The sequence below is a fragment of the Furipterus horrens genome, unplaced genomic scaffold (genome assembly GCF_987537825.1).
Source record: "Furipterus horrens unplaced genomic scaffold, mFurHor1.1.pri manual_scaffold_11, whole genome shotgun sequence".
NCBI lineage: Eukaryota > Metazoa > Chordata > Mammalia > Chiroptera > Furipteridae > Furipterus > Furipterus horrens.
Window position 1 is genome coordinate 7,748,926 of NW_028327181.1, and position 10,957 is coordinate 7,759,882.

At 51.8% G+C, this 10,957-nt stretch overlaps 1 long non-coding RNA gene and 1 other non-coding gene across 2 annotated transcripts; one reads left to right on the forward strand and one right to left on the reverse strand.

The window, feature by feature from the left end:
- Positions 1-947: 947 nt before the first annotated feature.
- LOC149996858 (uncharacterized) lies at positions 948-1,414 on the forward strand. Its single transcript, XR_016507215.1, has 2 exons — positions 948-1,135; positions 1,232-1,414. It is a non-coding gene; the product is annotated as an uncharacterized LOC149996858 (long non-coding RNA).
- Positions 1,415-7,772: 6,358 nt separating this feature from the next.
- On the reverse strand, positions 7,773-7,878 carry LOC149996859 (U6 spliceosomal RNA). Its single transcript, XR_016507277.1, has one exon. It is a non-coding gene; the product is annotated as a U6 spliceosomal RNA (small nuclear RNA).
- Between the last annotated feature and the right edge of the window lie 3,079 nt (positions 7,879-10,957).

Sequence of the window (10,957 nt, forward strand, 5' to 3'; positions counted from 1 at the left end):
GTTACGTTTTGTGTATTTTACTATAATAATAATGATGATAATTTTTTAAAAGATGGAGCTAGAGAGACAGACCCAGCCCTCTGATGAAGGGCTTTCAGGACAGTGAGCAGGTCTTCCTGGCTACTCGGCAAGAATGGATGGGAGCGGGCAGCGGCACTAGGAGGGGGACCAGCGAGGCGGTGGGAGCCGTGAGGCAGGAGAGGGATGTCTAGGACCAGGGGTTACAGCGGGGGTGCAGAGAAGTGGGCAGGCTTGAGAGACCTGTAGTTGGTCAAAGCAAGAGGGCTTTGGTGAGGGCGTGGCTGCCCTGCCATTCCAAACAGACTCGGCTTCCTCATACACGGCGGTGCTCAAGTTTCCAGGGCTTGGAGGAAGAACGTGTCTTCACAAGGGTGCTGGGAAGCATATTGGAAGAAGGCTCTTGGATTCCATCAAAAGTAAGTTTTTGCTGCCAGACCTCGAGCAAGTAACTTCATTTCTTGGGCCTCAGTTTCTTCCCGGGTAAAACCGGGACCCTCAGACCTACTTCACAGGTTACTGTGGGGCGGTGGGAAGAAATAAGCATATCGGGACAACTGCACCTGTCCCAGCTGTCTCCCCAGATTCCTGAGAGACCCAGACGACTTGTCAGTCTTTCAGAGGCAACACAGATCACGCAGGGATGCTGCGGGGGGTCGGAGGGGACAGAGGTCTCAGCTTTTAGAAGGGGGCCCCTTGAACAGAGTCTCCAAAAGCGGTGACTTTACGATATCCTCGAAGGTTACAGATGAGATTTGTTAAGGCCATGACAAAAAGGCAGAGGACTCTCAGAAGAAGTGTGAGCTGAGAAGCAGAGTCGCCCACAACGTGGTCTTCCTTCTGCACTTGCCCCGCCCCCGGCTAAGCCCCACCCAGGCCCCGCCCCCGATGTTCTGTGGGCCATGCCCTCTCAACACCCAGCTCCCGAGGGGGTGGGAGTCTCCCATCTGCGCTCAGCATTTGGTACCCAGACAGGGAGGAGAGGGAACTTGATGGGTAGGGACGGGAGGGCTGGAAATTAGCAGGGTGAGAACTGGGGAGACTAGTCTGAGACGAAACCCTCCCCGTGCCCGATCTTCACTCACCCCCTTGTTGAGGGCCCTGGCTTTTGCATAATGTAAGTACTTATTTAATGCGTGTGCTGGCTGGAGAGCTCTTCATTTGTCTTTCTGTCCTTCACATGCCAACGTGCTTCCGCCCCTTGTCTGTCTAGGTTGAGGCGCTTGGAGAGGAGAGGGCTTCCCAACAGCTCCCGTTCGACCCCCAGCCCTGGGCCAAGGGCAGAAGGAGGCTGGGCGGGGACAAGGGAGAGCACCATATGACAGGCTTTTGGAACCAGACCCGATGCCAACTTGGAGTCTATCCTTTTCTCCAATAAAAGGAACTTTTCACTTTTTTTTTTTCAAACACCCTTTAAATGTTTTTACATTTAAAGAGACTAGTTCCTATCCATCTGACTACAGACATCACAGCGCAAAAAAAAAAAAGCTAGTCCTGCACACTCGTGCGCGCGCACAGGCGAGAGCGTGCGCGAATACGCGAACGAGCTCGCGCGCGGGACACACACACACACACACACACACACACACTCCTCCTGAGGTTTCCCCTTTGGATGTATCTACTCCGGTTACAACTAGAAGCAGCCCCTCCCCCACCTCGCCTTTCCCCTTCCTCCCCTCAATCTTGGGAGGAGCATTCTCTGTGCCTTCCGAAGTCCCCGAGGGGGACCTCCTATGTTGGAGTGGGGTGGGGGGAGGGTCATAGAACGAAGACCAGAGAGAACAAATTAGATAATCAAAAGAATTATAGTAATTGCTTTCACTTTTCCCCGAGCCCGCTCTGTGGATCCTCTCCCCGCCTCTTCCCCGGCTTTCTGTCTGTCGGGAATACTGGGTCTTTCCGACCGCCTCCCACCCCTCCCCCGGCGACTCCTCTCCTCTCCCCTCGCTCCCGCGTTCCCTCTCTTCCTCCGTTTTCTGGTGTGCTGGAACGTTCAGCGGAATATGATGAATGATCACCTGTCACGGCTTGTTTATTATAATGCAGGCAATCAATTACACATCCCCAGCGCTGGCCGGCCTGCAGGAAATTTATATGCTCAGCACAAACCAATGTGAAAATGGAATCTCATTTGCCAAATGTCTTTCTCCCCGTACAGCACGATGATTACAGTCTGTGTTTGTTTCAACAGTCGTGTACAACTGACAGTGCCATCATTTACTGCCTGGCTCGGGTCACGTTACTCTAAGACTTTATTTATTGGGTTCCGATGGCCAGCACAGGAAAAGGACAAGAGAGTCTGTCAGGGATGCCACCTTATTAAAAAGTGGGCGGGCTGGGCTGAATTCCTGGGCAGCGCTGCAGCCTCGGCCCCGGGGCCCTGCCTCCCCTGGCCACGTCCCCCTGCGTTCTACAGGCAGCACTCTTAAATCCCTGCTAACCCGCGCCCCCGCTCCACATCCTAGGCAGCTCTAGGGATCAGAAGCGCCACAGGTCCCAGAATCAAAGGACAGAGTTCCAGTTCTGGCTCTGCTACTGCCTGGCTGTGTGTGGCCAGGGATTCAACCTCTTCATCTTGAAAATAGGAGCTTTAACACCTACCGTGGGAGGATTATTGTGATGCCTGGGATATCAGAGGTACTGGAAAGTGCTAGTTCTGGTGACCTCAGGTCACACACCCTGAGGAACTAAGACCCGCACAGGCACACGCTCGGGAGGCAGAGAGGAGAGGGGTTCCCTTGGAAGAGACAAGAGCTGAAACTCACGCCCTGTGTTAAAATTTCCCCAGTCTCCACCTTCTGGGACGTGGCTGTCTCAAAATCTCCTGCTTCCCTTCTGGGTGGAATTTCGCATTTTCCTTTTCTTTATGCTGACACGCAGTACGGCTTTGGGAAAACGAAATGGCCACTTGCTCTGATTCCATTTCTGTCATCGTAAAAACAGGGGTGGGATCCAGGATCCAGAGTGCCCGTAGTGTGAAAAGTGCCAGGACAGTGCTGCTGCCACCGCTCTCCCACCTCTTTCTGTCATGAGTTCTGGTGGGTCCTCAGGGTCTCTCCGCACAAGGTGTGTTGACCCAAATTTGCAGCCCCACAGCGCTTGGTATAAAGTGGGAGGTCAGTGGATGAGGGGCAGACGGATTCTCCTATGTATGTAACATTGTTTTTTATTGTGGTGTATATTTCCTTATTATTTGACACAGGTATTTATTTGATGGCTGTCTGCCCTGCTGGGACAGAAACTCTAGGAGAAATTTACTAAAGAAATTAGTAAATATCTGTGGCATGGAGGAATGGATGAATGAATGTGTGGCTGCATGAGTAAATGCAACGTCGGGGCAGTCTCCCTTCCGCAGAGGGTGGGCCCCAGAGGAAGGATGTTGACAGGTGTCTGCACAGAATCAGGCTATTTCACATGGGCCCAGTCTTGTCTGAGTGCCACAGGACTCACGGTACCAGCTGGTGACAGACCACAGGCGTGTCCCCCTAGCTACTCCTACTCACCCCTCAGACCTACATCCCTTGAATAAATTTCCACTCTTGTATCCCACGTTGCCTTGAAATTTCTATACCTCCCTAAACTGCAGGCTCCTTGTAGACAGGCAGCCACACCCTATTCATATTTGGGTGCCCCCAACACCCAGCCCAGAGCATGCCTAAAACAGATGTTTTCAATCAATCAATAAAGAGGATCTTCTCTAAGCACAGATGTATAGAATACAACTTAGAAGTCCATTAAAATATGTTGGGCCAGAAAAATAATGATTCGAGTTTATATTTTAAAAAGTAAAAATGTAACAGCTGCCTCGTCTATTTCAGCCACGGGCTTTGGATCTGTGAAAGGGGTTTCTTTCTATAACTGTAATTATTAGTCGCCGCGATTATAATAACAACCAGGGGGATGGCACAGAGCCGTGCCCCCCACCCCCCAGCAGGATGGGCTGCGTAGAGTGGGCACGCTCTCCGCCGACTTGCTTCACTAGCTGACTAACAGACCTTATTCCCTGGCCGAGCGGATCATATCCTGCCAACTCCGGCTTCCCAACGTGGAGAGGAAGTGAGAGCAAGCATTGTGGGATCCTGGGGGAAAAGCAGCCTGTGTTTGCTGCTGCTTTGACAGTTGAGGCTCCGAGAGGGGCTGGCAAACAATGGGAAATGAAACATTTGAGTGGCTGCAAAAAATTCCGCGGGAAATCCCCCCTGGTGGTATTTATGTGCGAGGGCTGTGACGAGGGGAGCTCCGGGCTTTCGATTTCAAGGGCTCCTGAGCAGACCACAATAGAGGCAGTCACTCCCCGGGGCCACGGAAGGCCAGTCTGTCTGTGCAGGGAAGACGTGGCCACGCACATGAAGTTGAACTACAACGGTCTGCTGGGAGTTCACCCACAGCTGTAAAGCTTGTGCCCCCAAACCTGCTCAAAGACAAATCCTTCTCAACTATTCCCCTACATGTGTCCTGGCCTCAAGAGCCTGGGGACTTATACGACTGAGGGAATTTCCTTGGGCTCTGACCCACGTGCAGAAGTGTGTGATCCATAGCCCCCTACAGATATCCCCTCCCATTTAATCGAAAAATCCAAAATCAAGGCCTGACCGCCCTTCCCCTGGCGTTTTCCCATTAATATGTGGCCTCTTCCCGCTTTCTCCCTCCCATTTGCAATGAACAGTTACGGATTTGCTGCACCCCCCACTCTCATTTAGAGAATAAAGTGGCCTGATATTAACCAACCCTGGTTTTGCTTTCCTGAGAACTAATAAATATTCAAAATACTTTACCACTCTTGCTAATGTCTCGCTGCTGCCGCTGTGATAGAATATATGTGTTTATAGATCCACTTAAAGGTAAGGTTTATAGATTTTTAGAGACACTTAGCAGATGAGAAAACTGAAACTTCAAGGGGCTCTTGCGTATTAGTCATAAGGTTTCCGTAGCAAAATGACAGCCTCCTAACTTACATGGACTTGAGTCAGAATAAAAATGTATTGGAAGATTTGACTGAGAAGCATGGGCCGTCTTAGCTTCAGGCATGGCTGGATCTAGGCCCTCGATTATGTCTTCAGGACGTTGCCTCTCTCCCTCTCGTGGGCTCTGCTGTGCCCCGCACTGGTTTCATTTTTAGATCGGCTCTCTCCAGCTGTTATATGTCATCCCAGTCAAACCCTGGTTACGGCTGCGAAGTCCCAGGGTTAGGTCTGCTGGTCTCTGAGAGGTTCAGCTGCCTATTGCTATGCCAATGACTATGGCAAGGAGGATGCCCCAATCTCATGCCCACTGCCCAAGTGAGCCAAACCACATGGACCAAGGAAGAGCAACTGGTTCCCCCAAAGACTCTCGGGGTGTTCTTACCAGAAGGAGGAGGAATGGATGCCGGGCAGGCAGAAAGACCTGATGTCCCATAGTGCCATGTCACACTGCCAGGTCGCAGCAGTCAGGCCTGCCTGCAGCTCTGCCCCCTAGCTTCTCCATGCTGCTGGAGACCCCCTCAGAGACCCCCTCATGCTCTATCCTGCCCTGGGACCCTAGCCCCACGCCTGCCCCGTGAATTCATTCTAGTCGGCAGTTTTCAACATGTGCGTCTTAGGAGCTGCTGGAGGGAGGGAGACCGTGGAGACCAGCAAGCAGGAAGGTGATGGAGCCTCAGCGGCTGCAGCCATCGGAATCCCTGCCCCCATTTCAACCATACAGCCATGCTTGTGTCTGTTTTTACAGTCACTTCCTTTATACGCGTTTATTTCAAGCAAACAGCTCCGTTGTCCTCTCACCCATTTATAAATGAGGAACAATAGCTCAGAGAGATGCAGGAACCAGACCAAGGCCATGCATGCAGCGACACAGTGCAGAGCCTGAGAAATCACGTTCTGCATGCCTGTGTCCTGCACACCCTTCCCACGTGCAGCCTTGCGGGTGGGTGAGAGATCCGTGGGCAGAGACCACCACATGCAGCCCCAAATTACATCCCTGATTTACCAGCCAGGGACGCAGATCTAAACACCAATGGGGCGGCCTCCCAGAACAGAGCAGAAAGAGGAAACATTTTTGCAGCTTTTTTCGAGTCTTGGGCTTCCCTGCACCGGGCAGGCGGCTGCTGGGAACTCTCTGTAGGTAGTAGGATCTTGCCAGCATGGAGAAAAACATCCGGATTCCTGCTACTCCCCGCTTGCTTGGACCCGGTGCTTACATCACCCTTCCAGAAGAGCTGACATGTGCTTCCGCTTAGGGTGTTTACAAACAACTGTTCTGCTCTGTCCTCCCATGTCCGGAAAGCCGCACCAGCCCCCTTCTGTGGTGCCGGTCACGCCATTCATCACAGCTAACCTTTCTGCGTGTACGTACAGTGTTCCCGGAACTGCACGCTAAGTGCTTGACAGATTCTGTTTCATCGACTCCACCCAATGACCCCTACGGTAGGTACCACCGTCACCCTCATTTTACAGGTGGAAAGACGAAGACGCGGAGAGATGAGTCAGTTTCTCCGAGGCTCTCAGCCAGCCTCACACTCAGACAATCAGACTGAAGAGAATGGGGTCTGAGTTATATCGTGACACCAGGCACCTGCTGAGTACTTTGGGCAAGAAAGATGTAGATCGTCGCCGTACCTGTACGCAGGCAGACAGAAAGTGCTCTGCGTCCTTTGGGCCCGTCCTCCCCCCACTCAGGGGCTTCCAGCTGAGCCGGAGGACCGCTGTGGTTTCCTTTGTCCTTCCCTCCTGCGCTCTCTTGCCCAGGGTCTTCGGCAAACACACATGGGGGATTCCAGGGAGACAACCATGGTATTAACAGTGGCCTGGCACCTAAGGTGCCAGTGAACACAGGCACGTCGGGTAAAGAAAGGCACACGGTCTCATGACTTAGACTACCTCGCAGGAGCTTATTGAATTACTGTGGTTCTTAACATCTTCAAGTTGGATCTCCTCCAGGCCGCCAGCTGGTACGTTCAGTGCGACCCAGCTCGTCTTAACTCAATTAACTAAGCCGGGCTGGGTTGAGCTCAGTAAGTATTTCTTAAGCACTGAGCTGACTGCAGGGGGGAAAGACAAAGAAGGGCAAGACGCTGACTCCCCGCCAGACCAGGCCCTTACGGAGACGCCTTGCACTCTTAGGGGAGGACGTGGGGCCCCATTTTCTGACTACTGCCTTCACAACTTCCCTCATATCCGCAACCCCCAACCCCGGTGCGATGGCTGGCATATTTTTCTTTAATTTGTCTTGAAGTAAAATAATTTCCTCTTGAAAACATAAGTTTTTATTATTGAGGTGAAATTCACATGACATAAAATCAACCATTTTAATGGGACTAATTCAGTGGCACTTCGTACGTTCACAGTGTCGCACAGCCACCAGCTCTGTCTAGTTCCAACACGCGCACGTCACTCCAGTATAAAACCCCACACCATTAAGAAGTTTCTCCCTATTCCCACCTTCCCTTGGCCTCTCACAACCATCGATCTGCTTTCGGCATTTATGGGTTTGCCTATTCCGGACATTTCTTATAAACGGAATCCTCCGACATATGGGCTTTTAGGCCTGGCTTCTTTCACTTAGCGTCATATTTTCAAGCTTCATCCACATTGTGACATGTATCGGAAATGTATTCCTCTTTACGGCTGAATAATTCCACTTTATGGTTATACCACATTTTGTTCATCCTTTCATCCTTTGGTGGACATTTGAGCTATTTCTACCTGTTAGATATTATAAATAGTGCAACTTAGTAAGTTTACTTTAATTAAGATATAATTGACACATAACATTGTGAAAATATGAAACATTTTATGAATTTGCATGTCGTCCTTGCTCTGGGGCCATTTACTTTCCTCTGTTTTGTTCCAATTTTCATATATGTACTGTCGGAACAAGCACTAAATAAATTGATCTTCAAAGGAAAATTAACATCACTATTGTAAATAGGAAGGCGGTATTTTTCTAACAAATAAAATAGATGCTTAACTATTAGGAGTAAAAATTGCACCTGCCATAGCACATAAATCACCCCGCATGCTATCAGATGCAGCGGTAAAAAACTCCGGGCTGGGTGTGGCTGGCCTTGAGTTTGGACCCCACCTTTGCCATCTGTGTCACTCTGGGCAAATGTCCTGTCCTTCCCCAGCCTCAGTTTCCTCATCTGTTAAATGCTAATACTTAAAATGACTTCATCTTGTAGTTAGTTGTGTGAGAATTAAAATCAGGCCCACGGTAAGTGCTCAACACGTGAAAGCAGGCAGGGGGGCGCCCAGGCCGTAAACACAGGAGCGGTAGCGGTGCTGGCAGCTACAACGCAAGGATCTGCTATGTGCCAGGAAGGGTGACGCACCTTGGGCGCATGGTCTCCTGTAATCCTCACTGTGTTCTACGAGGCAAATTCGGACCCCCTTTTGTAGCTGAGAAAACAGGCAGAAAGAGGTGGAGCCGGGAGGTGAAGGTCACACAGCACAGACGCGAGCCCTGGGAACGTTAAATGACCATCTGAGAAGGAACCAAGCGTCCCCCGGCGGGTCAGGGCCGTCCCCAGGTGGGGATGGCTAATGGCACAATGGCTGCTGGGGCCCTTGAGGTCCAGCCCTGGTGCTGGCTGCGCACCAGCCTGGAGGCCCAGTCCTCACTGCAGTCCTCCCAGCGGCCTCTCCCTCGGGCCTGCCAAGACGGCCCCCGAGGGACCGTTCTCGGCCTCCACATCTTCGCTGGTTGACTTAACTCTTGTGGGTAATGGGCTTCGCAGGCCCCCAGGGTCCCCCAAACTGCGCCTTTGCTCTGCACTCTCTCCATGTTCATGCTGCCTCTGAGCTTTCAAGACTATTTCACAGCCTCTTACTAATGATCCACTGCCCGTGCAAAAATTAGCGAGTCTCAGGTTCACACACATCCATGACACCTTCATCAACGGGGTGTGTAGGATTCACAGTTCAGTCCACGTGGGGAATTCTGTTCCATCCAAGGATGACACCAGCATCAGGGCGGTCTTCGTTTCCTGGGCTGGCATAACAAATCGACACAAACGGGGGGACTTAAAACAACAGGAATTTATTCCCCCACGGATCTGGAGGCCAGAAGTCCAAAATCAAGGTGTCAGCAAGGCCACCTTCCGTCCAGAGCCGCCCGGGGAAGATCCTTTCTCGCCTCATCCAGCCTCTGGTGGCCCCAGGTTGTCCTTGCTCGCGTCTGCATTGCTCCCGTCGCTGGCTCTGTCCTCTCGTGGCTTTCTCCCTGGGTGCCCCGGCGTGTCCTTGATCACCTCATATGAGGACTCTTATTATTGGATTTAAAAACTGCCTGAAGCCAGGGTGAGCATTCGATCCTTACATTAATGACCTCTGCAGAACCCCATTTCCTATGTCACATCTGAGACTCCAAGTGGACATAAATACTTGGGGACACTACATACCCCACTACAGAGGCCTTCATATAGAAGGGGTACCTGACATTCTTTGGAGTGGATTTATTCTGTATTTGAGCCCAGGGGGTACAAACATAACAGGGCTCAATTTTCCTCCAAACTCCCAAAGCGATCAGCCAAATTTGTATAAATCACTCTTCCCCTGCCCTTGGTGGCGCCATGCCTCTGCCTTGTTCACCTCCAACTTCCCCAGGCCAGCGTTGTCCCGGGGCCTGAGAAACCTGGCGCAGGCCTGGCCACCTTCAGTCCTGCTCCACCTTATGCCTCTGGTTCCCAACGCGCAGCCATGAGGATGAGCCCATGGGCCCCCAAATTCAGCCGGTGCTGCCTCGTACCGGGTCACCCAGATGTCTTACTTTAGACTCGGCTGGTGTGTGGCTGCACGTCCACGAGCAGGTGGTGGCCAACCTGAGTGAGCCCGGGAGACCCTTTCCCAGGAACAGCCCGCCACCCTGGTGTTCCCCGGAGCGCACTTTGGGAAAAGCCACATGATATAAAATACTGCAGAACAGAAAGTATATCCACCACTGTTATGAACGCGTTGCCATAGAAGATGCGTTTTTGAGTAAATACACCAACTCGGGAACACTTTGGTGATTTATTCAGAAAATTGGCTTCCGGATCACCGTGGACGAGACCCAACTTGGCTGGGAGACTGCGGTCCCTCGGCAGAGCCACACGGACAGCTGAACTGGGCCAGATTTTCTTCTGCGAGAGGATCAGAGACTAAAAGTGCTCCGATTCCACAAGCCCTGCGCCAGAGCCAAGAGGGTGTAACTCCCGCTTTGAAAGGCGAGTACTTTCAAGGAAAACTTACACTGCGGTGTAGGCTGATCATGTACGCAGTGATGCGATGTCAATTCAATGGCAGGGACCCAGCAGGATAGTCATCATATTAAAAACAATCACAACAGCAACAATAATAAAATAACGAGAGAAGGGAATAAATAAGTGTGAGAGGCAGGCACGGCTTCACCCGCCGTTCCCCGTCGGCTCAGCCCTGAGCGCTCGTCAGCCCCGAGCATGAGTCCGGTGCTTAAATAGCTGTGGTTTTCGCGTCATATGGCCTCTAGAAGCCGGCCCACGCCTTTGTCGGCTGTGGCACTGGACAGTGACAACCTCCAGCCCCGGAGAAAACCTTGCCGCACTAAGGTGCCTGGGAGAAAGCATGAGCGCCTCCAAATGGGATCTTTCCAAGGGTTTTCAAAGGTGATGTCCACGCAGAGTCTGTGTCTTCCTGAGGAGCTCTAACCCACATCAGACATGACCCCCCCCGCTCCCACCCCCAGTCTCAAAGCTGAACAGAGTCTGGTTTTCCCCGTAGGAGCCACTACATAACCCACTACAGAGGCCTTCAAATAGAAGGGGTGCCTGACATTCTCTGGAAAGGTGACAAGAGCCGAAACAAGTCAGCATCACTCCATGCCCCATTCCCCACTCCCCGTTCCCCCACCAAGTGCCTAGAGAAAACAGTTGAAATCAGAGGTGTTGCCTGCATGGGGTAACTAATTCTCACCAGCCTAGGCAAGGGTAGTTTATCCACCTAGC